At 39.5% G+C, this 26537-nt stretch overlaps 1 long non-coding RNA gene across 1 annotated transcript in view; it reads right to left on the bottom strand.

The window, feature by feature from the left end:
- Positions 1 to 24678, bottom strand: part of LOC145710786 (uncharacterized) — a 132511-nt gene extending 107833 nt beyond the window's left edge. The window contains exon 1 of the long non-coding RNA XR_014135082.1: positions 24590 to 24678. This is a non-coding gene — a long non-coding RNA (uncharacterized LOC145710786). The remainder of the gene's footprint in view (positions 1 to 24589) is intronic.
- Positions 24679 to 26537: the final 1859 nt, after the last annotated feature.

Genomic DNA, 26537 nt, shown 5'->3' with positions numbered 1-26537 from the left:
TTGAGCCAGAGCTGTAGCCAGACGACGAGGAATCCATCTGGCGAACCAAGACCACTTCAACAGGGCTAAGCGGGCCCTTTGATCGAGAAGCGAGCGGAGCCGATTTTTTTGGCGACATATTACGGATAAATCCGTTGTCGCAAAGGCCGGTAAGAGCGCCAGCCATCATCGCGGGTGAGAGCCCATTTCCGAGTGGGGGCTGAGCGTTGGTGGGAGTCTCGGGATCTGTCAAGGTTGACAGATCCGAAATGTCCATGATCGATTCGGCCATTTCCTCGATGACATCGGCGAGAACGGTGCCAACGTTGGCAACGGTGCTGGCGTTGGGCGTGCTGTTGCTGTCAGACGGGGGCGAGGAGGAGGAGGAGGAGGAGGTGGGATGTCCAAGGAAGGCTCCAGCAGCAGAAGAGTCGCTCCACTCGGACGTGTGGACCTCCATTGACACGTTGTCCGAGCCGGAAGCGTCTTCGGAAGGTCTTCGGTGAGGCTGGCGGACGACAACGCGATCGTGCTTGTTGAGCCATCGCAAGTCCAGCCCTCTTTCGCCCCTGTTTGCAAAGGGGTCAAAGTTGGTGGTGCGCATGGGCTCCTCGCTGCCGTCGCTGTCAGGAGAGTTGTTGGGTGTGTCGTTCTCCTCGCTCGTGTTGACAACAACTCGACGGGGCTCGCTCTTGTTGAGCACGCCATCGAAATCGTCGCTGTCGGGTTGAGAGGAGTCGCCGTCGGAAGGAGCCAACGCTCGGTAGGAAGATTCGACAATCTTCAAAGCTCGAGCGTGAGCAGCAGCAGTAGCACGTCTCTTGGCCTTTTCTTGGGCTTTTTCAGCAGCACCTGGAGCGCCCATTACGAGCAGATAATCGGTGTCGTTGACACTGTCGTCGCTGGAGCTGGTGGGAGGAGCGCGGCCGTCTTGGAATCGCTTTCGGGGGCGATTCTCAGGATCAGTCGATCCATCCATTTCCCAGTTGCGCTTCTGGGGAAGCTTGGGCGACTTTTCTTCGCAGGAGCAGTCGCTGGTGGGGACGGCGCTGGTAGTGTTGTCGTTTGGGCGAGCAACGGGTTCTTCGACGAGAGTGGAGCCTTCGTTAACCCATTGGTTTCGCACATGTGGGAGGGTGACGGTCTTTTCGGCGGAGGAGGACGAGCTGTTGGGTCCAGTGGTGTTGCCAGAAGAGGCGTTGAAGGGAGCAGGATCGCGAAGAGAGGAGCTTCGTCGAGGTGGTGGATTGTGGAAGCTGTCCATCGATTCGTCGAGCAGAATTGATTGCCCAGCCTCGATAACCGATGAGAGCGCGTCGCTTGTATCGGCAGCCGCGGAAGCAACATGCTGGGCCGCGATTTCAAGGTCTAAAGACTTGTTTCCGGAAAATCGACAATGAATAGGGATTACCTTGCGATTGCTCGGATCCAGCAGCTGGTCGTAGTGGGGAGTCGGCAACGGCTAAAAAGAAAAATCAATGGAGGGTTCTTCGCTGAGGGCGCAATATTGGGGAGCATAAATGTGGGCCACTTTGACAACTTTTCATCAAAATGACTTGAAGGAAAAGAGATCCGAAAGCAAAAGAAAGAGACTAGAATGAGAGATCTGCAAAAAGAGAGACGCCGAGAGATTTTAGAAAGTGAGAAAGAGTGAAAGATCTATGTTTATAAAATGAAATTCTGTATCAGCTATGGGACTTAGGTTTTGCAACTTTGCTTAAATGATTCCAAATTTTTAGTAATTTCATTAGTTGAACTGAAATGATTCTCAACAATACGCGTCAAAATGTTTCAAAATGGACTTTAATTTGATCAAAAATCAAAACAGTAAAATGATACTAAACATTGTTTGTTAATCGTTCCATACTGCCCGTTTTTAAAATGATTCTAAATGTTCTACACGAAAATGAGATTCAATCGACGTTTTTAAAATGAACCTGCAAAAATTATTGCACTGAAATCTACTGGCGCATTTAAAATGATTCCAATAGTATGTCATTTATTAAAGAAAAAGGGTTTAAAATGAAGCTAAATCTAACAGACCAGTATACTTTAAGTTCTGTAGACTATAAAATGAAACGCAAGGAAACTTGAGTGCAAATCCCCGACAACGAATAAAATGATTCTTGATAATATAAAATGAAACGTTTCGTTCAGCGTTAAGTTCATTTTTAAGGAAATTTTTCTAATATTAAAATGAAGCTTTTTATTCATGAGGCCTTTTCCACGCGCCCATATTCGTAAAATGAAACGCTTCCCTCAATAAGCCTCTTCGAAGCCCCCATTTCATAAAATGAAGCGTTTTGTTCATAAGGCTCTTTTTCAGTCGCCCTCTTAAAATGAAGCCAATTTTGGTACAATCTCTACGCATTAGACACATAAAATGACCCCAGAGTCTTGATATCCTTACGATAGGCATTTGTTTAAAATGAAACCCTTTGAAGAACGTACTATCCGTTTTCAACCCGATCCATTAAATGTGTCAAATATCTTTACTCTACTTCTCGTGGCAATAAAATGCTGACAAAAAAATCCTCCGCAAAGCGACCAATATAACCTATAATAAAATGCTAGCAAAAATTTTCCTGCAATGTTCCCTTTATAAAATGCAATCAGTATAAACATACTCTACTGTACCGAAATGACTGATTAAAATTATTTTAGCTCTAACTCTAACTTTTTCTAATTTTAGGCAGTCGAAATCGTATTGTAAAATGAATCGAGAGATATCTTGTCAAGCTCTCTGAAAAGCGAATCGAGCCCTGAAGACAACAACGACTATAAAATGCTCCAAGATTTTCAACGCTTTTATTTAGTCCGCCGCCACCGCCACAAAATAAATGATGGCAAATTTGAAAACATATAATTTCCTACTAACTGGACATATCACGTGTGATACGCCCAAAATGAGTCCTTTAGTAGACGATATAAAATGATTCAAGTATTCTTTCACCATTTAATTAAACTGCGGTTCCAAAATGAATCTTGTAGATAGTCAAGGTACTCTTTTGTCAACTCTGAAATGAATCAAGACTTATAGAACTTAGGTGGGCTTTCAATTTAATTGGGCAGATTTTCTTTTCGATTCCCGGAAAAACTTTACATTAAACCCGGGGAGTATCATACCTTTTTGGAATCCTCTTGACCAGCTCTTTTGTTTTATCGAGCCGGATTTTCAGATTTCGGACTTTTTATCGGATTTTTATCGGTTTCAATAGAAAATAATTCCGGTTTTGGCTCTTTTCCTTTGCCAATTCAAAATTTAAATGATTTGAATTATTCTTATCGTTGTCGTCGTTATATAATCGGTTTTTTTCTCGGTAAAATTTGAAAATTATCGGTTTTTAGATCAGATTGGATCATTTTGAAACTTAAATCAATCTTACCTTCGCGGGGCGGTGTGATAAACGTTTTCCAGTAGGAACACGCTTGCGCACCGGTTGACCATTATGGAAAACCATGACGGGAATCCCCGAAACTATTGGGGCTCAAATTTACATCTAAATAAGGGAAAAATAATATAAAATTTCTTCGTTTCCGTTTTTATTTGGCAGTTTTCAGTGGTGAATATTCTGATAAAAGAATTAATTGGCAGTAGATTTCGAACGAGAAAATCTTCACTTTGCGAAGATATGAAAGGCAAAAATTTCAATAATAAATAAAAAAGATTTGAAGATAAATAACTATTGAAGATCATGGTGGATCCAATGAAGTGACGGTTGAAGACCACATGTTGGGCATGGATGTTTTTCTTCTTTCTTCTGTAGAATTCGGGGACACACTGAATCTGTCGGTCTTTTTTTGAACAAAAGTTTTCTTTCATCCCATTGATTATTTTCATCTTTGACCAGTTGAACAAGATGATATGCTCGAGATCCAGCGATTTTTTCTCCTTCTTTTACGAAATTGGGATCATTAATGAACTCGGAAATGTATCGGCCAGCCAGAGTGTAGCCATTACTGTCTTCTTTTTTCTTCTCAAGAGTTCCAAAATGATCCTTTCGTTGTTGATTGAGGAAATTTACGAGTTGAGAAGCAGAATCGACCACTCCAATATTTTCCAAACGCTCGCCACCGAATCCGGAGCCCCCAAGGTGATTGTACTGTCGGACAATGTCCTGTTTTACGCATCCGTGGGAGGAGTCGATCTCTCCTTACAAATTTTAAGTGTGATTTTTCTTTGAGACATACCTTTCCCATGCCCAGAGACTGTTTTATACCAAATAATCGATTGGAATTGATAGGCTTGGAGCAAGTTGAAGTATCTTGGGAGGGTAGAGAACATTTCTTTGGACCAGAATTGAGATTCTAGATTCTGTTATTGACGGAAAATGCTAAACTCACATACCAGCCCCGTCTGACTGAATCCACAAATTTTTCTTCGGGCCAACAGCAGCAACAGCATTCTCAAGCGCGAATTTGATCCCGGCTAGGCTGAACTCGACATCTTTGACAACTCGGATCTCGCTTAGAAGATGGTTGTATATCTTCTTCGCATTGTTGTTCTGGTCAACTCCGTAGCTTATGATCGAGAGCAAGGGGTAACTGTCTCTCTTGAAATGCATATTGGAAGTTTCGCATAATTCTCTGCAGCTGACTCCCATCGCTAGAATAAAATTATAGAACAATGGATTTGATTGGCTCAATTTATGAATACTGGCTTCTGATTGGCTCAAGGAAAGAATACTGGTTTCTGATTGGCTCATGGAAAGAATCCTTGTTTCTGATTGGTTCAAATTTTAAATACTGCCTTATGATTGGCTGAGATTCTTGAGTGATGTCAGAACATTACCAGACGATTCTTAAGCCCATCAAGGACTTTTTCTGATGATTCTGAAGGCTATCAAGGACTATATCTGATGATTCCGAAGGTTCTCAAGAACTCTATCTGATGATTCTGGAGACCATCAAGGACTTTATCTGATGAATCCTCTGGTCAAGTCCTGACTAGCCCTCAGAATCCACAGATATAGTCCTTACTACCCTTCAGAATCATCTGATAAAGTCCTGACTAGCCCTCAGAATCATCTGATATTGTCCTAACTACCCTTCAGAATCATCTGGTAAAGTACTGACTAGCCCTCAGAATCATCTAATATTGTCCTTACTACCCTTCAGAATCGTCTGATAAAGTCCTGACTAGCCTTCAGAATCGTCTGATAAAGTCCTGACTAGCCTTCAGAATCGTCTGATAAAGTCCTGACTAGCCTTCAGAATCATCTGATATTGTCCTTACCACCCTTCAGAATCATCTGATAAAGTCCTGACTAGCCCTCAGAATCCTCTGATAAAGCCCTTACTAGCCTTAAGAATCCTTTGATAGAGTTCTTAACTTACCATAGTCAGTGACAAGAAGCATCGAGTCCTTGTCATATGTACAGTTGCCAAGATTCACTTTTCGGAAGTCTTTTGACTCTCTCACAAGTTCGTAGTGATTGATGGTCTTCCTCTGTGCTCCTGTAGCAAGGCAACCACGTTGAAGATAGTCGCTTACTACAGCGATGAACTCGTCACGAGTAGCAAGTTGCATCACAAGCTGTTCTCTCTTGTATGCGTTTTGGTTGGCATCGGTGCGTTCGACTTCAACAAGTTGGGCGTAAGTGATTTCGGCATCTGGTGGTACACCATGAAAATGGTCTTCAAGTCTTGCTTTTGAATGTTCATATCCGATTTCTGTATCGTTACAGTACTCGCACAAGTTTTCTATGCACTTCAGTCGATGGCCAGAATTTTCACAAATCGAGAACTCAACAAGATCAGCATCTGTTATGGGAGCTGCAAGCGCATATCTGTTGATCGCGGATGTGAAGAGTTCCATTTGTAGGTGTACTGGGCAATAACAGTTCAATATTGCGTTGTTGTCTGCGAGTCGAAGCCATTTCGAGAAGTTTTCAACATAAATTCGACGATAAGTACTTATACTCGGGGGGTCTTTCACATTTTCATTCCGCTGGCGCCTTTCTGCGACCTCTTTCTTCTTCTCTTCATCGTATTTCTGGAGCAAAACCCAACAGGGCTTCTGAAGAAGCCGTTTTCTCTTCACTTCTCCAGCAACCGTCGCCTCGTTTCTGCATCTTGTGTCAAGAACGGAATTTTCTTCAAAAAATCGGATCATGTCATCTCGTATCTCTTCATTTTTTGTCATTGATCTGTTGCTTTTCTTCCGTGTCAGACCCTCAACTCGATTTCCAGAGTTGCGTTTCGGATGTTTATTGTAGAGTTGATGATCGTAGTTGCGCATCTTTTCAAGATCGATTTTATGAAAATCAACATCTTCAAAATAAGATGGAAGATCTTCTTTGAGCCCGCAAAATATTGCTGTAATAATTGTTAAACCAAAAAAGGTCGTTTTTAGTACCTCGAAGTGCGCGTGTAACGATACGCGAGTTTTCATCAGGTAACCGTCGCAAATCTTGATCAAAAACCAAATCGAAAATCTTCCTCGCATTCTCGATCATTTGTGGCCGAAGGTCCTCAAACTCCTTTTTTGTCTATGTTGGAGTTAGATACAATTTAAATAATTTTTAGTTCCAAAATGATCCAATGGAAAGAGAAAAAACCATGAAAAAAAGCAATAAAAACCCTCAAAAAACTATTGAAACCGATAAAATGACGTCATTACTCCACCACCAGACTATCCAGCTTCGATTCTCTTTTTGAAGTTCTTCTTTTTCTCTTTTTCTTCTTTGTATCTGCTGTTGTTTCTCTTATTGGGTATAAAAAGCCAGATTCAACCTTATCAACGATGAGTCATCATGGGCTTTTCGGCTCGAAAACAAAGCAGAGTAGAGGATACAGAAGTTTTGATTTCAAATTTGAGAAAAACCGATTAATTTACGGTAAAACCGACAAAAAATCCGATAAAAGCCGGATATTTTGAATTCTGGCTCGATAAAGCAAAAGAGCATGCCAAGAGGATTCTAAAAAGGTATGATATGTCTATGGTCTAATGCATACTTTGGCCGGAAATTGAAAAGCAAATCTGCCCAATTAAATTGAAAGCGCACCTTAGTGGTGTCCGAGTCGTAACAAAATGAAACTTTAAAATTTTGAGAAAGTACCAAAGCTTCTCCCCCTGCGCTTAAAATGAAACACTATACTCTCTTTGGTGTTGATGCACATTTCGAATTTAAAATGAAACTAGACCGTGGCCGCCAATATTCCCGCACTTGTTTTGAAATGAATCCCAACAATAAACACGAATGTTACCAAGATGATTAGAAAATGAAACCATTTCCGCTTTGGCAACTATATTCCCGAGCGAATTTGAATAAAATGAGCCCGTTGCGTAAATGATTCTAGCCCAAGTTTAGTGATAAAATGAATCGCAACCATTTTCCTCATTCACATGGCAACGTATGTTAAAATGAAACTATGATCTCCTCGTTCATTCCATGCGCACCGACATTAAAATGAAACGCTATGTATACTGTCTTTGCGACTCCCATTCTAAAATGAAAACCTGACACGTTTTAGTTTTGCAAAGAAAACTTTTGAAATGAATCTAAACGATCTCGCAACTGTCACAAGAATAGACTTCTTTGAAAACTCTCTCTAAACTCTAACCCTTTTCAGATCGACAATGAAAATCGGACCTGCCAACCATTCAAATTCAAGAACCAAGAGGACAAGAAGATATTTGAAGTCAGTCAGTCAGAAGCGAAAGAAGTGAAGATTTTTTTGGCCCTGTAAATTTCCCCCCTCTCCCTGCAAATAAAGAAGTAGCGCACTTACCTTCAGCAGTTGCTTCTTCCACGGTAGAATTCGCACGCAGGCGTTCGGAAGCGGTCTTGGACCTAGTTTTCATGATAAACGTAGAAAGCGCAAAATGCAGCTTTTGTGTCGAGCAACGAGTGGCGACTGATTGAAATTTGAAATTTCGGCCTCAGGTTGACAACAATTCTAGAGATTGTGAGCCCTTTTTCGCAAAAATACGGAATTTCATCAACACCCCAACCATTATCCACAACAACAATTTGGGTGTTCTAGAACAACTGTTGGGCGTGTGGGAAGGCTGAATTATTAATCCCCATGATTATATTAGCATGTCAATGAAAGCTATTAGACGCTGCAAATATGCCAGAGGTAAAATCTTTTTTAATAATTCTTCTAGGGTACTTGTTGCTAAGAGATTTCCAGGGTACCGTTTACCGCCAATGGACCATTTCAAAACTCAAGGAAATTGCCGCCAAGCTCGTCAAGGACGGCACCTTTCCACGATTCCACGTCTTTGAAGATCAGCTCTCCTTTGACATTTACCAGTGTCTTTTGGCGGCGGCTTGCACCAACCCAATTTGTCAACTGAAATGCGAGTACCTGCAAGAACTCGAGAGCAACATCTGCATGTACGAAAACAACTTTCGCATAATGCCCGACGATTTGAAGTACTTTATGCATGATTATGAGCCTCGCCTGCCCAGCCTTACCGATGAGGACGTCAAGGAAGTTTGCAAAGTTGCTGCCGACGCACTTGCCAAAGAAATGAAACTCGAAGACAACAAGGAAGACAAAGAGTCCGAGTAAAAGTTAGCCTGATTTTCATTTATTTGCGACTGATTCTTTATTAAATTCTTTTAGCGTGCAGTGATCAGATGAGAGCATTTAGAATGGGTCAGCAGCTGAGTACCATCAAGCCAGTCACGTGGAAAAATACTTTTACCCGGCGACAGCGAGCGTGTGAATTTGCGAGCGACCAACAAGACCTCCTCCAATCAACGGCTCGCCTTCATTTCTGCTCCAATCGCTATCCATGCTCCCATTGTGCTAATAAAGGTTCTTGATTTCTGAAACTGTGTTCATTTTACCTTTTGCAGAGAACAACGGTCGTCGAGTAGAGCAGAGTTTTCCAGCTTACGGGCGGCGTTTGTAGTTTCAGCAGCGGAGTAGGTTCCACTTTCGATGACAGCTTCTCCGTCGACTTCCAGTGGCAGCAATTCCAAGCACTTCCGGTGGCAGCTTCCAATTCGTCGCTAAAATTTTTATCCCCCCGATTCTAGAGCCTTTCGGCCACTTTTATTGACCACTCGTTTTTATTGACCACTCGTTTTTATTGACCACTTAATTTTGATCGACCACTTGAGTAAAATGTCTGGCTAGAGCCTGGCTGCAAATCGCCCAAAACTGCACCGAGTCCAAACGGCCTGCCGTACGGCCTGCCCACCCTAGTCAAAGTCTGAATATTTTCCAAGTATTTGCCCCGGGGTCCCCATATGTCGAGCGCGCAAAATCCACCCTTTTTTCACTTTTTTCATTTTGGACTCGGCGCGGCGAAAGGGCGGCCTGCAGCTAAGCCCTAGCCAGACATTATACTACTATAGACCTTATTTTTACGTTTCGCAGGCAAACTGTAGACCGGTGACAGATGTTATTATCACCTTGCAGAGGGATAGGCAAAGACAATATTGACTTCGCCATACGCATGGATCATGCATGTGGTCTCTCGCTAAGTAAAGGTATTTAACATAATAGGGATTCCATTTGGAGGGCAGTTGGTCTCAGTATACTGCCAGGGAGCCAAAGGCACCCCGTAAATGACGTTTGGCCATCTCACTACACGAAAGTGGGCCCATGGAGATTCACTTTGAAAAATCTCTGAACGTCTGTGGAAAAGAATAAGCCCACCGATTTCGTTTCGCGTCAGAAAAAAGTAAGTTAATAAACCACAAAGCGAGAGCAAATCAGCTCAAATAATAAGTTTTTACGACAACTTCACAAATTTTAAACTTTGATAAATAAGACGCAAATATAGCCATTACGAAAATTTGAGGATAAAGGGCTTTCGTTACATAATTTGAAAAATAAAATGATCTCAAAGAAATATTTAACACTCCGAGTCAAATGAAAGACTTGAGCCAGAAAAAAAGCTATTTTACCTATGTTTGTATTCCGGGGACCGGAATCTGAACACGACCGGAAAAAGTTTTTGAAAACGCAGCTTTCAAACAGTGTTTGTGACCTATGAAAGTTTTCTCAAGTAGCCAAATTTACAATGGTAAATAACTTTTGACCCACCCGAATCAAGCCAAGAAAAATTCGCATTTAGAAAAAATGAATCAAAAGTAGTGAAAAAGGAAGAATTTCTGTTCATTTCATTTTTAAGGGATATTCAAGCAATTGCTTATCTAAAATGATATTCGTGAAGGTCACGTGATACGGAGAATTTGTGATGCAACAATGCTTTTGAGTTGTGCTTGTCCTCTGTTCATATTTGAGATAAAGAATTTTTGAAATAAGGGCTCGAATTGACATTACTAGTTCAATTGAAAATTGTTTTATGATATTCTTAAAGAAAAAGGCTCACTTGAATTCAGAGCGCAAAACCCTTTGGGTTCAGTCGATTTTAAAATAGGACTCTTGCGTTTCTAGAAAGATCTGAGTTAAGAAATTTGAGCCCCGAAATTATTAAATGAATTTCTTATTGACCATTTTAGAGTTGCCCACTTTCGTTTAAATGCAACTGAAGTTGGGATAAAGATCCTTTGTAATCTTTAATATTTCATTTTCGGAAAAACGGCGAATCCGAAAATTTAAAAGAAATGCATACCCTTAAATTGTACTTAGTCCGAAAATGCGCTGAAAAAAAATTGCTCCCGACTTACTTTAGATATTTTCAAAAATTCGTCTTCCATCTTTTTCTTTCTTTGCTTTCCTTCTTTTAACCTCTAGATTTGAAAAAAATCATTTTCTAGGCCTTTTTGACCGATTTTTCAAAATGAGAAATTCTGAAATTCAGAAACTCGGTTGAAGCGCTCAGGCAGAAACCATAAAAATAAAGAGGTCAAGGCGGCGAAGGAGAAGTTCGAAATTTTACGGCCAATAAAATAATTAGGAGCGAACAGTATTGAGGACACCACCGTTACGCTCGAATAACTCTGAGAAGGTCAATTCTAGCGCAGATCACGGGTTTCAATAAAATTGATTTGCTTAACTTGATCTTTGTTTCTCGGAACCAATCAGAATACCCATTGATGAAAATAATGTTCAATCATTAAAAATTTCTGACTTAAGGAACCCCACCCCGTTTTTTTACGAATTTCGACCGTAGCTCAGGTGACGGAAGAAATTTTTATAACAAAATTTTTCGAGCGCAATCTCAAATATTGTCGAAAATCGATTTTGTAAATACAAATTCAGCACTTTTTGTAAGGAAACAAGTAAAATTTACCTGGTCAGTGCTCTGAAGAGGCTCAATAATTGAATTTCCAATCTTCATTGAATGATCAAGACACCCTTAACAGTATTGATAAAAGCTAAAGGGATGCTTTTTCCGAAACAGCAAGTAAAATCAACTAAGGGTTTCACCACAGAAATTCATCCGCGCGAACCTGATTTTCGGAAAACGCAAAATTAGGAATCTTAAACGGACTCTAACCCTTTTGATCATAAAATTTAATAAAAACTAGCCTTAATACAGATTTTTCCAAAATTTTGGTCCGTACGAGGCTCATTACACCAAAAACTGACGGAAGCTTCTTAAATTCAGGAAACGACAAAGTTTTTTCAACAATCAGAATAAACCCCTTTTCAAAATCGATAACCGTACCCTTAAGATAAATATTCATTTAAATAGTACTTTCATTCATCCCCTTATTCCTCCATTTTGAAAAAACTAGTCCTATTGGAAAAGAAAAACCTCGTTTTCTTCATTTGAAAGTAAACGGATCATAATTGCAATTATTTAGCTTACGTCTGTCTTCATCGAAAATCTCATGGAAATCAGAAAATATGGACAAAAGAATCATGGACTCTCATGAAAGACTGATTCATAAAAAAAAACTTGAGTCCGATTACAGAAAAACTGAACCATTAAGGATTCCACTTATCATTCTGTAGCTAAACACTGATTAACTGTAAGTTCAATTCAATGGGCTCATAAAAAAAATTGATCGATGAGCTTTAAAAAAAAAAGGGATTTTCTCAAATACCGTTTAAACATCAATTCCAGCATCTAAAAACGGATTCCGAAAAACGCAAGTTTTTTACGAAAAGTGAACTTAATTTTTACTGTTACAGTTCTTTTTTATACAGTTTTTGCTAAAAGCTCTTCTTTTGAAAAAACATAGCTAAAACGATGAAATTTACAGCTGTTAAAGACATCCATTATTGTAAGCTGACAGAAACTATTAGAACTCTGATTCAGATCATGAGTAACAGAAACGATTTTTCGAGTGGTCGCCTTGAAAGAGCCGGAAGAACTAGCTCTGTCAATAGAAAAGCCGAAGAAACACCCATCAATTGGCTCGTTACAACAACTTTCATGTTCGTTTTCGTCGAAGGATGCCGAAGAGTAACGCTAAACCCTGACGAAGTCTGCGTTTTTTGTTCAACGCGAGACAGTGAATCAAGTATGAAGATGGGTATCAAAGCAAAATGTGGGCACTTTCTTCACATAAACTGCTTCTTTGAGCGATGCCAAAAATATGATCATTGTCCTGCTTGCTGGGACTCGATGAGACTTCGTCTCTTTACGACACACATGGAGAATCATACAAACGGCCGTTTACGCCCGATTTGTCGAAAGGGTAACCCCACAGTAACACTGCGCTGCCTTCACTCCTTTCATCCTGAATGCGCCGTACAATTCGCTCGCCTTACACGAAAATGCATACTTTGCGGATGCTCAAGGATGGCATTTCTTACGATGGCTTTGCAGCATAACAACTTCAAGTAAGAAACTAGTGTTTTTACATCCTGACACAAACGTAGCTCAACGACACTGGCAGAAGGAGGGGAAGAATAGGTGGGAAGAAGACCTCAAACAGCAGCAACAGCCCTTCAAATTTTTCGACTCAGAACATTTTATCTCTTACTGTAGCTCGAAGTTAAACCTTACTGTAGCTCAACGTCTAATTTTACTGTAGCTCAACGTTAAACCTTACTGTAGCTCAATGTAAATCTTCTCTGCAGCTCAACGCTAAACCTTACTGTAGCTCAACGTTAAACCTTACTGTAGCTCAACGTAAATCTTCTCTGTAGCTCAACGTTAAACCTTACTGTAGCTCAACGTTAATCTTTACTTAAGCTCATCGTTAAACTTTACTGTAGCTGTAACCTGAACTCAATTTTATTTTGCCAGCAAGGGGGGAAAAGTGTTATGGTCCATAACTTATGATAACAAAAACGAAAGTCGAGTCTCGAGCCAAGCTCACAGAATCCGAAGCTGAGGGGCGAGCGCGAGCACCAACTGCGAAGCGCGAGCTCATCACTCAACTCGGAACTGCAGCTCAGAAATAAAGTCGAACTTGAAGTGAGACTTGTGAGCGAGCGCTCCTATAAAAGTGCCTGACCATGCCCATTTTCCCTCATTCTGGCCTTGCCCCAGAATCACAAATAAACACCGAATTATCGTCAATCCAAAAGTAGTATGCTTACTTAGCAGGAACTTAGCTTAGTACATATGTACTAACTATAGTTACTATAGTTATCATAAATCAGGAAGCATATTACAACAATACTAACTGTGGCGCCGAGAGGTCTTGCTGTCATTTGACGTCCCGAAAGGGTTCCGAAAGAGGGTGAGGTCGATCACCGGTTAGTCACCTCATAATTCATTTTTCTAACTTGATTACTCATCTTTTAAATATATATTAAGTAAAAACAACAAATATATCTATTTCTATACTTTAATATAATAAAAAATAGACAAAAATCGATGTTAGCAATTTTTCGGTCGATGTGCGCGAACGGGTTAAAATTTCAGAAATTATCTCAGAGGCTCCAAAACATTCAATAAATATGATTTTTCGATTTAAATTTTCTCTTATTCGCGTGACTTCGTGAGTAAAAGACGAAAAAAATATTCTTGATCGAATTACTACGCCTCTCCTCCCTTGTTGTTATAAAATAAGAGAAATTATAAATTTAAAATATAATCTTTTTAAATATTAAAACCAGAATAGATTTGAATAAAATTGAAATTTGTCAAAAAATAAATTTACAAAATTTTGACTCCCTTTTATCGAATAATAGATTTTAATCTTTTTTAGAGTCCAAAAAAATTCGTTTATTCGTCACTGAATTTATATGCGATGATAAGGATGAATTAAAAAGCTACGTAAAATCAAAAATATTCAACTTGATTAAACTATGTAAAATTATGATTTAAATTCATTCTACTAGCAAAAATTCCATAATTATCACTCACCATTCGCGTTAAAGTAAATAATATCAATAAGCATGAAATATTCTATCTTTTTTAACCTCTTAGTCCTATATTATCTCAAAAGAAATTTTTATTTCAAAATACTCTCTCTATAATTTGGCGGTTGAAAATGATAATTTCTAGTCAAATTCTACATTTAAAATTCTAAACCCAATGAAATATAGGTAAAATAGTCATCGAAAATTCTGTAACAAGTTCTTAACTTAATAAAAAAAAGGTAAAACATCAATTTGAAGCGGGGAGCTACGACTCGCCGAGTCGTAGCTCTTCCATTTGAAGCGCCAGAAAATGCTCGACTAATTCTTGTTTGTCCAGAATATTTTCTGCAGTATCGAGATCTTCAAACTGCTCGATTTCTTCTCGAAAATAATTCTTTTGAAGTTGTCCTTTGTTGATCCATGATCGCTTGAAGATTGCTGGGTTCAAGTGCATGAAGATCTCGATGGGGATTTTTGATCCATTTCTCTGATTTGTTGGCAGAAAAATATTTTTGAAAGAATGAAAGAAAGAATCATCAAGAGTCCAATTTAAAGAACACATTTTGAATCATACTTGGTTCGGGCGATAGAAACATGCGGTAGACTCGGGCCTAAAATGGGTTTTTCACTGTATCGTGTCGTGTCCTAAGAATATAAAAAAATCGAGTAGAGTAGTCCAATCCAATTTCTTCGTCTCTTCGAATAAAGTGTCATGTAAAGGTCGTGTCCATGTTGTAGAAATAATCCATTTATATTGTATAATCCAATGATGATGTATCGGTTTGTTTCTTTTTCTGTTTCTTTCTCTACTTGCACGCTCTGCAGGCTGATCGCAGAAGATTCGGATGCGTCTTTTTTCAAAATTGTCTCTGGACCACTCGAGTGATTGTCCATTTCCTGTTTAAGTTGCGCCAAGGTCACGGTTGTCACGGAAAACGTCGAAAATATATTTTCGTTATCAGGATGTTTATTGTCTTTACGAAATTTTGACGCATATACACATTTTTCTTCGTCAAAGGGAAAATAATTTTAACACACAACCGGTATGTACCATACCCTTCAGCGACCATGTGCCTGGCCTCGGAATTCCTTGCATCCTATGCATCTCTTCTTACAACCTTCCCTCTACAGGTCTTTCAGGGCTCTTCCAGTGTGAGAGTGCCGTCGCTGGTCGTCCTTTTTCTCTCTAAAGACGGGAAAGCTTTCCTTCTCCGTGCTTCTTCTTCAACAATTTCTTCATCATCGTATCTTCTTTGTTTCTATGTTTTCGATTATCATCATCGTGTTCTTCATCAATAACGTTTCCCGCGTGTTCTTGTCATGTCTGATGAGTGCACTACTTCCGTGCTTCCTCTCCAAATGTCTAAGTTATCTTCTGTCTGAAAGTCAGGATATTCATTTTGAATGTGATAAGTGACGACATTTAAGCAGTCGGCGTCCGGACCAATGTCGAGGTTCCCATGTAATTGTCTCGGGTCTTCTGTAAGGGAGAATATCCCTTACAATAGTGTCTGAGTGGAGAGAGCAGTATCCTGTTCTCAGTAACAGAGACTTTCCCGGTGTTTGGTCGCCGGAGGGCGCTAATTGAGTGAAAATGCTAGGCAAGAGTTGCTCTTGCCCGTAGCAAATGCCTGTGATCATTTCTGGTTACTTCCGGTTCACTTCCGGTGACGTCAGGTGACTTCCGGTTCACTTCCGGTTCACCTCTAAATCATTGCTATAAGTGTACATCCATTCATATACCTTACAAGAGCATAACTGAGCTAATGCTCACTTGTAACAGCGCCACCTGGTGCATGCTCTCGCGCCCCACCTAGTGTCAGCTCTCGAGCGCCAAAATTCAGCGTTTTTTAAGTTTGTTTGGGGGTTGATAAGTAAGAGAAACTCATTTCCGGGCCGCGCTCACCCCGCGGCGACAACCTTGGTCAGTCAACAGGTAGTTTTGGAAAATTCTAGTCAATCCATATTCTTCAAAATTTGAGTGATACTGGCATAGGGTCTATTTTATTACATCTCTAAAAATCACAAATTTATAAGCTTGTTTGCGCATAGAAAAATCGTGTTTTGTGTGAATTTTGCTTATTTCTAGGGTATTTTGGCCAAAAAACTATTTTTAGAAAGCAGATAATGAATAAACGTCATCATTGCAGTAAGCTCGAAATGTTTTGCGCTCAAATTGTACTGAAAATATCAGAATATCATTTGACAATTTTGAGTGCAGAGCGCCGCGCCGCGCGCAATTTTTTCGTGAGAATCCCTACGTATAAGTTACAGTGAAAACCCATTTTAAGGCCCACCCTTTTAAGGCCACTTTTTCGGAAAATCTCCAAAATCTGTCATCCTAAAAAATCCACTTTTTTTTAATCTGAAAGTAACAGTTTCGCTTGTAAAAGCTAGTTATCATCGACCGTGTCTTCGGCCATCTTGAAGTCGATGGCTAAAAATTCAGTGTCAGCATTGTTTGTCACTTGAACTTGAAGCATTTCTTCCATCTCCATCGGAGTCCAAGGACGTGTTTCATCAATTTGAAGCGGGGAGCTACGACTCGCCGAGTCGTAGCTCTTCCATTTGAAGCGCCAGAAAATGCTCGACTAATTCTTGTTTGTCCAGAATATTTTCTGCAGTATCGAGATCTTCAAACTGCTCGATTTCTTCTCGAAAATAATTCTTTTGAAGTAGTCCTTTGTTGATCCATGATCCTGTTCTCAGTAACAGAGACTTTCCCGGTGTTTTGTCGCCGGAGGGCGCTAATTGAGTGAAAATGCTAGGCAAGAGTTGCTCTTGCCCGTAGCAAATGCCTGTGATCATTTCTGGTTACTTTCGGTAACTTCCGGTTCACTTCCGGTGACGTCAGGTGACTTCCGGTTCACTTCCGGTTCACCTCTAAATCATTGCTATAAGTGTACATCCATTCATATACCTTACAAGAGCATAACTGAGCTAATGCTCACTTGTAACAGCGCCACATGGTGCATGCTCTCGCGCCCCATCTAGCGTCAGCTCTCGCGCCCCACCTAGTGGACACTCAGGAATAGCTCTCTAGTGACCTCTAGTGGTGGCTCAGTTGCGCCACCTATGGTGAGCACAAAACTTGAGATCTCATCCTGATTCATCAGTGACTGAGGATCGACTTCAGTCGATGAAGGTCCTGGAACATTCTGGACACCCTTACTCACTATGACTCACGATTACGAAGGATAACATCATTTGGAGAATCTACTCGAATATTCCATCACTGTTCTAAGAAGCTTGAAGATTCATCTATCCCGATCAAGGAGCTTCTCGACTGTTCTTATTTTCCCTTTTCTGTACTATATAAAGCGTGCACCTTGCTGTTAGTTCATTATTATAATTCAGTAGAATAAAACCGACAAAAAACAACCTGACTCTCTTTTATCCAGCAGAAACCAGCAGTACCCGAAGAAGCGACAGCAAGTGCAGCGCCAACAACTAGGACTCATAGAGTACTAGTGGACTAGAGAGACCCCCCACAGATTCTTCTTCTTTATATCTTCTGTGTCTATGTGAAATTATTCGGTCAATCTATGACGGTTTCGATAAATGACGGTTACAGTGTGAAGCACTTTTAAAATCCCCAAAATCTGTAATCCTAGAAAAATCCATTTTAAGGCCACTTTTTTTTAATTGTTATTCAAAATCCGAAAGTTTCACTTTAAAAAGCTAGTTTTATTCGACTGCGTCTCCAGCCATTATGAAGTCAATGGCTCATCAGCGTCGGTGCAAGTTGAAGGACGTGTTGTGTGTCGACCAATTTTTCCTCTTGTTTCTCCAGAACTTTTTCTCCAGATCTTCAAACTGCTCGATTTTTCTTCAAAATCATCCTCTTAAAGTAGTCCTGTGTTGAGCTATGATCGCTTGAAGATTGCAGGGTTCATGTTCATGAAGATTTCGTTCGCCTGATTCACGAGATCTTCTTCTTTGATGTTCAAGTGATCATGTTCAACGACGAAATCTTTAATGTAAGCGCGGAGCTTTTTCTAAAGGCAACAGAATGCGACGTCATCATGAGATTGATGAAAGCCTTATTAATTTTTAATAACTTTTTTCGGATGACAGATTTTGGGGGTATTTCAAAAAAGTGGCCTTAAGTTGCTGGGCCTTAAGTTGGGGTTTCACTGTAGATAAGACATCCTCGGGATTCAGAATCGATCCTATGATCAGTTAGATTATCTTATGACAATAATTAAATAAATCTTCCCTATAAATACGATTCTCAATTTATCAAACCACAAAATGAAACAAATCCTTCTTTATTTTTACTCACCGTCCAGGGTGTCTTTCAGAAAGCTGAAAACGCAGATGAGAATAAATGTTTGCTCCTCAAACTCTAGGACTTGCCGAAAATCAATTCCAAAATACAAGTTGATCAGATACTAGAGAGTAGAATCGCTTATAAAACTGCCTTTCAGAGAGGACGTCATATCTACAATACTGTAAAGGCTTTTCTTTTGTATTCCTCGACGCATCATCTCGTTTGGTCTCAAATGGAAAGAGACTGGTGTGTTTTTGACAGGTTATTCTTCTTATGTTTATTGATATAAATATTCGACTGATAAGAGAACTTGATGATACGTGCAATCCTGTGCATTACCCGAGAGCATTATTTGGTCGAAAGGGAATATTTTCCTCTAGATGGGTAGTTTAATTTTTTTTATTTGTCTCTCAATTATTTCAGCGAGAGAATGTGCCAGCTCAAAGCCGAAATAACGTCAATCGCGCTCTTGACTTCCGCTCGCCACTTCGCGAAAGAGTTCTTTAAAATCAGCAAACTCAATCGATTGCATAAGCTGTTAACGATTTCGATCGCCAACGAGATCAAATGGCTTCTCCTGAAATGACTTCTGGTGGCCCTGGAACACCTAATAACAAAGAGAATACCCCTTCACGACCAACTACAAGACAGGAAAAACCAAGTCAGGTAACATCTCGACAGGGAACCTCAGCTCGCCCCCCAAGCAACAGAAATGAAAATAAACGGAAGCGCGACAGACTTAGCAGCGATTACGGACAGCTAACCACAAGTAAGTTCAGAAAAAGAGATAGATCAATCTCTTACAATGGAGACGACAACAATGATGAAGAATGTGTAAATGATGATTCACTTAGATGAAAATTTTAAAAAGAAAATAAATATTTACTGACAGGGATGAGTTCGATTATTTCGTGTGTCATCTCTTTTTTAATTTTAAAAAATTTTTTATTTCTCTTAAAGCGCCGATCAATCAGCGCGGATCTACAACCGGGACCAAAAATTCTTCTCTCTTCGGTAGAACCGCATATTTTTATGCAGAATTTTGCAAAAATAATTGACTCGTTTTTTAAATAAAAAAAAATGTTTGTTCACCAACCGCCATGATGTCATTAATGATGACTCAGCCAGTCAAACTAATGTTTTCTGACGTAACTTTTTTCGCTCTTTCCAACGAGCATAAAAACATGGGAGGTTAGGATTTGGAATTTGGATTCCTTATTAAAATTGGCCTGTATCTCCGTCAAAGTCTGCGCAATTCCTGGATGTCCGTTATTATCATGGTACAGTGAAAACTCAAAATTTGCCTACTCTAAATTTGGCCGGTTTTGATCGAAATTGGCTGAATTTTGAATCTGAAAAAGGCTCAAAAATTGGCCGCTTTTTTCGGAAATTTGGATCTGAAAACCGGCCAATTTTTGAGTTTTCACTGTATTCCTTGATCATGTCGGGAACAAGTGCTTCTGCAGGAATAACTTAAAAACCGTTCTTCACCATTCCTATAACATGGTTTTGACCAAAAAAGAGGTAATCTTTTTCTTTGTAGAAAAACTTCAGTTTATTTATCGAACGTGAGGCCATCTATAAAGCTGATGATACCTTCTTATGTCATAAAAAAAGGTTCCACTTCTTGGAGCGCCTTTATCTCCGACGCTTTTATAGTAGAGACTATTGCTTTGACCATTGAAATTTGTCGAGAAAGGCGATCAGAAATCACCATATTCTTTGATGGCTTTAGGATTGTCTTGAAGTCAAAATCCCAAATTTTAGCAAGCCATTTTGCTATTTTTGAGTTTCTCTTTTTGATTCGGTGAGCCCAGTTCACACACGAATTATCTGTGAATCAAATGAAGGAGCGTCCAAGGAGGTAATGAGGCCATTTTGCGAAGGCTCTTTTCCCCGCCAGCAATTCTTTCTCGTTAGTGTTGTAATTCTTCTGTCCCTCGTTAAATTTCTGGGATAGATGTGCAACTGATAAGAAATCTTCCGCTTTGCCTTTCCGGTAGGATAGTACTACTCCAAGACCAATGTCGCTTGCATCGGTTTCTACAGCAAATTGTCCATCATTTGGTGTCGGGATTTTCAATTTGTCGATTTTCGTTGGAATCTCTTATATAAATCACTCTAGAGCTTGAGCGGCTCGAGACGTCCATTTGAACCCGTTCTTTGTAGCCAATGTGATTTGAGCTCACTTGGTTGCAAAACGTGGGATAAATTTTCTGTGATAGTTAAGAAGACTAAAAATACTCTGGGCTTCTTTTCTGTTCGAAAGATGTCGTAGTTCGAGAACTGCCTTGACTTTATCTGTATTTTTCCGTCGAAAACCGTTTTCAATGATTGCTCCGCGAAATTTGACGGATGTTTTCATTAATTCTGTTTTCGCGGCTCTTATCTTCAGGTTGTTTTCCTTAGCGTCTTGAATACTTTTTTCAGTGTTCGTAGGCTTCCTTCAAACGTCTTTTAGTGAAAGCAGAGATAATCTTTGTAGATGACAAGCTCAGAAGGACGGATATGATTTAAGATCTTGTCAATCATTCGTTGAAACACAGCAGGAGCATTCTTACCGCCCATCGGCATTTTAGTTCATGCATATTGGCCAAAGTCAGTGGTAATCGCAACTTTCTGCATCGTTTCTTCAGAGCATGGAATTTGATGAAAACCAGATAATAAATCCGCTGTCAAGAAAACACGCGAATTTGACATTTGATCGATCAAGAAGTCTATTTTTTGGAGTGGATAATTGATTGATATCGTCACCGAGTTTAGTTTTCTATCGTCGCAAACTTAACGCCATTTTCTGTTCGGCTTTTTCACGAGCAAAACAGGTGCTGCGCAGGGACTTGAGCATGGAACAAGGAGGCCTGTGTTAAGGTTGGACTCAATGATCTTCTTCATTTCGTAACGCAAGTAGTACGGGGTTCTATATCTTTGGGAAGCTGTCGGGGCTGCTGTAACAGTGTCAATATTGTATTCCAATGCGTCCGTTGATCCTAGTTTTTCATCTTCAAAAGCAAACGTGTCTTCGAAATTTGCAATGATAGCATGCAGTTTTTGTTTGATAACCATTGGAAGATCGCCTATTAAAAGCTCCTCCAATATCTGCCTGAGTTTTCCGCTTTTTGCAGATTTTGATGACAGCATTTGTTTTATTTCACCCTTTCCGACGATTAAAGGTGAATCTGAATTGTTTGCGATTTGGATTCTTGCTGACTTCATTTCCGATAAATTGTTTTGACTAGGGTTGTCACTTGTTGATCCTAGCATTCAGAATTGTCAGAGATGGATGAGATGTTATAATTATTTAACATATCCGAAAATCGAGTGTGTAGATGAGTTCAGCCGATGCAAGAGAGAAGAATTTTCACTTTAATCGCTCGTTTTCCGCCGTTCTTTAACATAAATTTAAAATTCAATATTGAAATATTAATCTCCGACCTCGATTTTATATCTTTTGTTAATTTCATACAAAATAACGGGGATATTATCAGCATGAAAATGGTGGCCGAGATGCGCTCGGGCCTCCGTGCGCTCCCGTGAAAAACCCAAGTTATGACTTGATCGTTAATTTCATAGTTTTATTTCTGGAAACATTTTCGGGGACATCATAAAAGGTACTGGATGGAAATGCAGAAAGATTTAAGTTGATTGTTGTTAAGGTTTTCGCGGGGATGGCTTGAGACGAGAGTGAGTGTGCTGCGGTTTGGAAGTATGATGACTTTTTGACGACCTTGAGTCCGGCGAATTTCGACTTTTGTCCGGAGACTGTCATCATTTCAGATTTGTCGTTCTTGATAAGAAGAGCTATTTGGACATCGATGATGATTCCACTTTCAGACAGTTCGGGTGTTCCAAGAATTGGTGAGCAGAAGTTTACCACTATTTGAAAAATACAGTTTTTAAGGTTGATTGAACCAATGCGAAGATCCGCTTGGAGGTAGCCAAAGACTTAAATTGTTGATTCGTTGTATAATTCCAATTGAAATGGCGCGGGCGTGAGAGTTTTCATGAAATTGGAAGGCACGAATTGACGAGGATGGAGCTTGGATGTGTCCTACTTCGTGGCAAATATTACAAGTCAGCTTGGTTCCGCGGCAGTTGAAGCTCCGGTGTCCAAGAACTTTCTTTATTTAAATTATATATATATTTATATGGCCGATTTTTGGATGACAGCGAATCTCAAAAGTGGCCTTAAAACGAACATTTTTCGGGCTGAGCTAGAGTTCAATGATTTTTTATTTTTTTTTGTTCGGCATTAAACAGGATTTACTGAAAATTCTCGCCTTTGGCCTGCTTAACTCGTTCAGAAGCAGCCACAAGGAAGAAAGAAGAGTATATTAAGATTTCGAATCGAAAGATCAGCTTTGATCCTTAAATTGAAAGACTGTTGATGTTGTAGTAAGACAAATAAAATTTCTAATACGTGAGAACCTCTTCGGTCAAAAGACAAATCATTGAATGATTTTTGCTATTCGAAGTTAAGAAAATTCCAACTGATTCTCCACAGAAGAACAGAAATCTTAAATTTGAAATTCTATTTAAATTGGCTGCACTTTAAAGTTCTTATAAAGATTTAAAGCGTACAGTTGCAACGCAAGATTCTCGAATCAATCGAGGACCAACTGTAGTTCTGATTATTTCGGGCTGAATCTTATCCTGATAGCGATGAAGAAACCTCATTTCTTCGCTTAAATTAGCGGTAAAACTGTTTTTTCGAATTTGGAAAAAATAACCATCAAAAGTGGCCTTAGAATGGACTTTTTGAGGATGACAAATTTTCGGATTTTTTCAAAAAAAATGGCCTAAAAATGGTGGGCCTTAAAATAGGTTATCACTGTATCTCTCATTGTCTCGGCGACCAATTCTTTTGATTTCAGCCAGTTCTTGCTCCAGACAATCAATTTTGTTTTTTATGAGGGTTGTAAGGGAATTTTCCATTGAGCTTTGGATCATATGTGGTATGGTCGCAAATCGGTCCTTGAGTGCGTTCAGCTTTTCTTCAAGAAGAATATCTTGTGTTTAGATGACACGAACTTCAGCTTTATTTTTGTATTTTAGCTTCTTATCGAGGTATTCAGCGGTACTGTTCGAGTCTTGGTCGTGCATCCCTTGATCCAACAAAGAGCGCTTCAGTTCTGGTTTTAAGCATCTGTTGAAGGCCTCTGAGGTGAAATATTTTTGAAGATTGGCGCAGTTTTCGCTGGCTTCCTTCGCCAGTCGCTCGATGTTTTTGTAATACCGTGTGAACGTCTCTTCTTCTTCTGAATTTCTGCAGATCTCTTGAAGTTGTCGCTCAGTATCTCTGGTTTAGTCTTTATCAGAGAATTTTCCAAAAACTTCGTCGATTAAACCGAAAAATTCCTTAGATCCTGTAATTCACCGAAGTTCAGCGTAGTACTTACGCTTTAACTCCGGGGTTAGAAGAGACATGCAGAGTTCTTTTCTTGTTTCTTTGAAAGGACTGTGATACTGCTCTTTTTCGGCTTTCTAAGCTGGTGTGTCTTCGTCGAGTCCGCAATTCGTAAGGCAGAAATTGAAAGCAAGACGCATTCTCATAAGGGCTCTTTCAAAATCTTCTTTTATATCTCGGATCTCTCTTTTTGTTGTCTTGATCGTCGGTTCCTTCATCAGGAAATTGTCTTCGAAATTCTGAAGAACATCGATTGGGTGCTTATTGATGTTCACCATGATACAAAATAAAGCTGCACTCTTGACAGAATCTTAGGCGAAAACTCGGAGAGTGATTTCGTTTATTTTGAATGATTTTCACAGGAAAATTGCACCTTATAATTTATAAGTTATAAAATGTAAAACATGTGACTCGCGTTATTGGGGATCAGGTGCAAATAGGTCAGGCGGAAACTCAGTCCAGCGGGTGCGTCACTTCCAGCATCACTGAGTACCGAAACAGGTCAAGTTAATCAGTCAATATCATAAATCAATAAGGCAGGGCACGATAACATAAACATAAAATACGAAAAATAGGACAAGAAGAAGTTTTTTATGCGACTCTATACGTATCACCCACACCAATGTACATTTCTACTGTTCCGGCTGTATTTTTTTAAGTTGAGATAATTTCAAGAACAAACCACGCGTTGACGGCGTGAATGAGTCTTTACAAAAATGACTCTTTCTTTACAAAATTTTAATCCGGCCCTCACCCGCATACGGGATGCAAAGGGCAAGAATTAAAAATATTACATGATAAATAATCGATTTTATATGTAGAAAATTACGTCTACCAACAAGAATCTTTATACCATCTAATATTGACAGAAAGAGAGCGAAACCTAAAGAAAAAAAAACTTATTAAATGGACCTCTTTAAATAAAGAAAATGTCCACAAAAGGAGGAAAAATCTGTTACAGTTAAAACTCGAGAAGGAATCTTAAGCCGTTAATCTAAACAAAAATAAAGATTTTGACGAGAAACAGTTCTTTTGAGATAAAGTTCGACAATAAAATTAGGAGTCAAATATATCAATTGACAAAAAAACGACTTTTTTTTATTTGCAGTGGCTTTTCTGAACAGCAAAAATTCCATCATCAGAACCGAAGTCTTGGATTAGGGATCGAACGCAAATCAAAGCAGCTTTTTTTTTTTTAAATACTGATAGAGCTCTTATATTAAAATTTTCGTATTATGATCTCAAAATTCGGCCAACCATAGCCGAGTTATTCGTCAAAATTATCAATAATCCTGAATGAAAAATTCGGCCAAATTGACCGAATAATTGGTCAGATTTTACAAAGTATTCTGGTGAAAAATTCGGCCAGCGAAATTCTCAGTGGACACTCATTTTTCTTTCTCGCGCGCTCGCGCAATCGGATTGAATAATCCCCTTATCCATTCCAAAACCAAAAAAGCGTAGTGGATCCACTTGTCAGCCTCTTATTCTTTCAAATTTCATCATTTTAAAAATGGATGATCCCAAAGAGCATCCAATAAATATATCTGAAATTGACATAACTGTAAACAATCGGAAAAATTTTCCTAACATTGTGGTACTCGAAAATAAAAGAGAATTCTTTCTCCAGAGATCAGCTGCTCTTGTAAACAGTCAGCTGTACAATTGCCAGGGGAAGAATGTCGAAGGAAGAGAATGTCCTGCCAGATACACAGTTGTTCCAAATGAACAGTTCATCAAGCAAGTGACTCATGAGAGGACAAGAACCAGAAATTGAATCACAAGAATAACAACGGAGAATAGAATCACTGTTCGTAGTGATACGGATAAAATGTTCGATGTTTTCAATTACACGATTACTCAACATAGTGGACAACATTCTTGCGTCGACATTCCTATGGAAAATCAAAGATGATCATTCAAACGAAAAATATCATCAGAGAGAAAATGTGCTGGTTAAAAAAAGTAACAAGAAACAAGTTTAATTTATATTTAGCGTTTTGCTTCGTCGTGATGAAGAAATCCGACATTTTGTCTCCCGTCTTATCCTGCAGACGAATTCTGAAGAGGCCTACTGCCAATTCTTCTCTACAAAGGATAAATTCACGAACCTCCTTCGATACCACAAAAAAAATTCAAGCTGAGCGCGGCGACATAAAAGACCCAACGGATTTTGTCTTTGAGCCACAAGGTAAATTGATCGCAAGAATAATTAAAGATTGATTATCTATCAATGATAGACTATCATATAAAGTCCTTATCTTAAAAATACTTTAGACTTGCTGGTGAATGGACGAAAAATTCTCCATCAAGATTAAGAAACGAAATTTCTTATCATTTATGATGACAAGATCATAAAGGAACTCGGGCCTGCACAAGATGTCATCCTTTGTGGTAAGTTTTATCCTTTTTTTCTTGTGTATGGGGGTATCTGAAATAATGTTGGAACATTGTGAATTTGCTTCAATCATAATATAAAGATTCTGTGATAGCTCGACTTGTTTCTTGAGCGCTTGCAGTTGCTCCAGTCGCGAAAATTTTGATTGTCTCATGGCTTGACTGAATATTTCCTATAAATTAGGGTTAGGGAAACTGGGATAAATGACAGAACAAACTTACACGAGGGGGATAGGCTAGGGTTCTCTAGGGTTTGCGAGGGTTACCGCAGGACCCTAGACTAGACCCCGGCATTAGTTAGGGGGGGTCCCGGGGGGCGTAGCCCCCTGGGTTAGGTTTTGGGTC

Source organism: Oikopleura dioica, chromosome YSR (genome assembly GCF_907165135.1).
Source record: "Oikopleura dioica chromosome YSR, OKI2018_I68_1.0, whole genome shotgun sequence".
NCBI classification, from domain to species: domain Eukaryota; kingdom Metazoa; phylum Chordata; class Appendicularia; order Copelata; family Oikopleuridae; genus Oikopleura; species Oikopleura dioica.
This window is presented reverse-complemented; position numbering and strand designations above follow the sequence as displayed.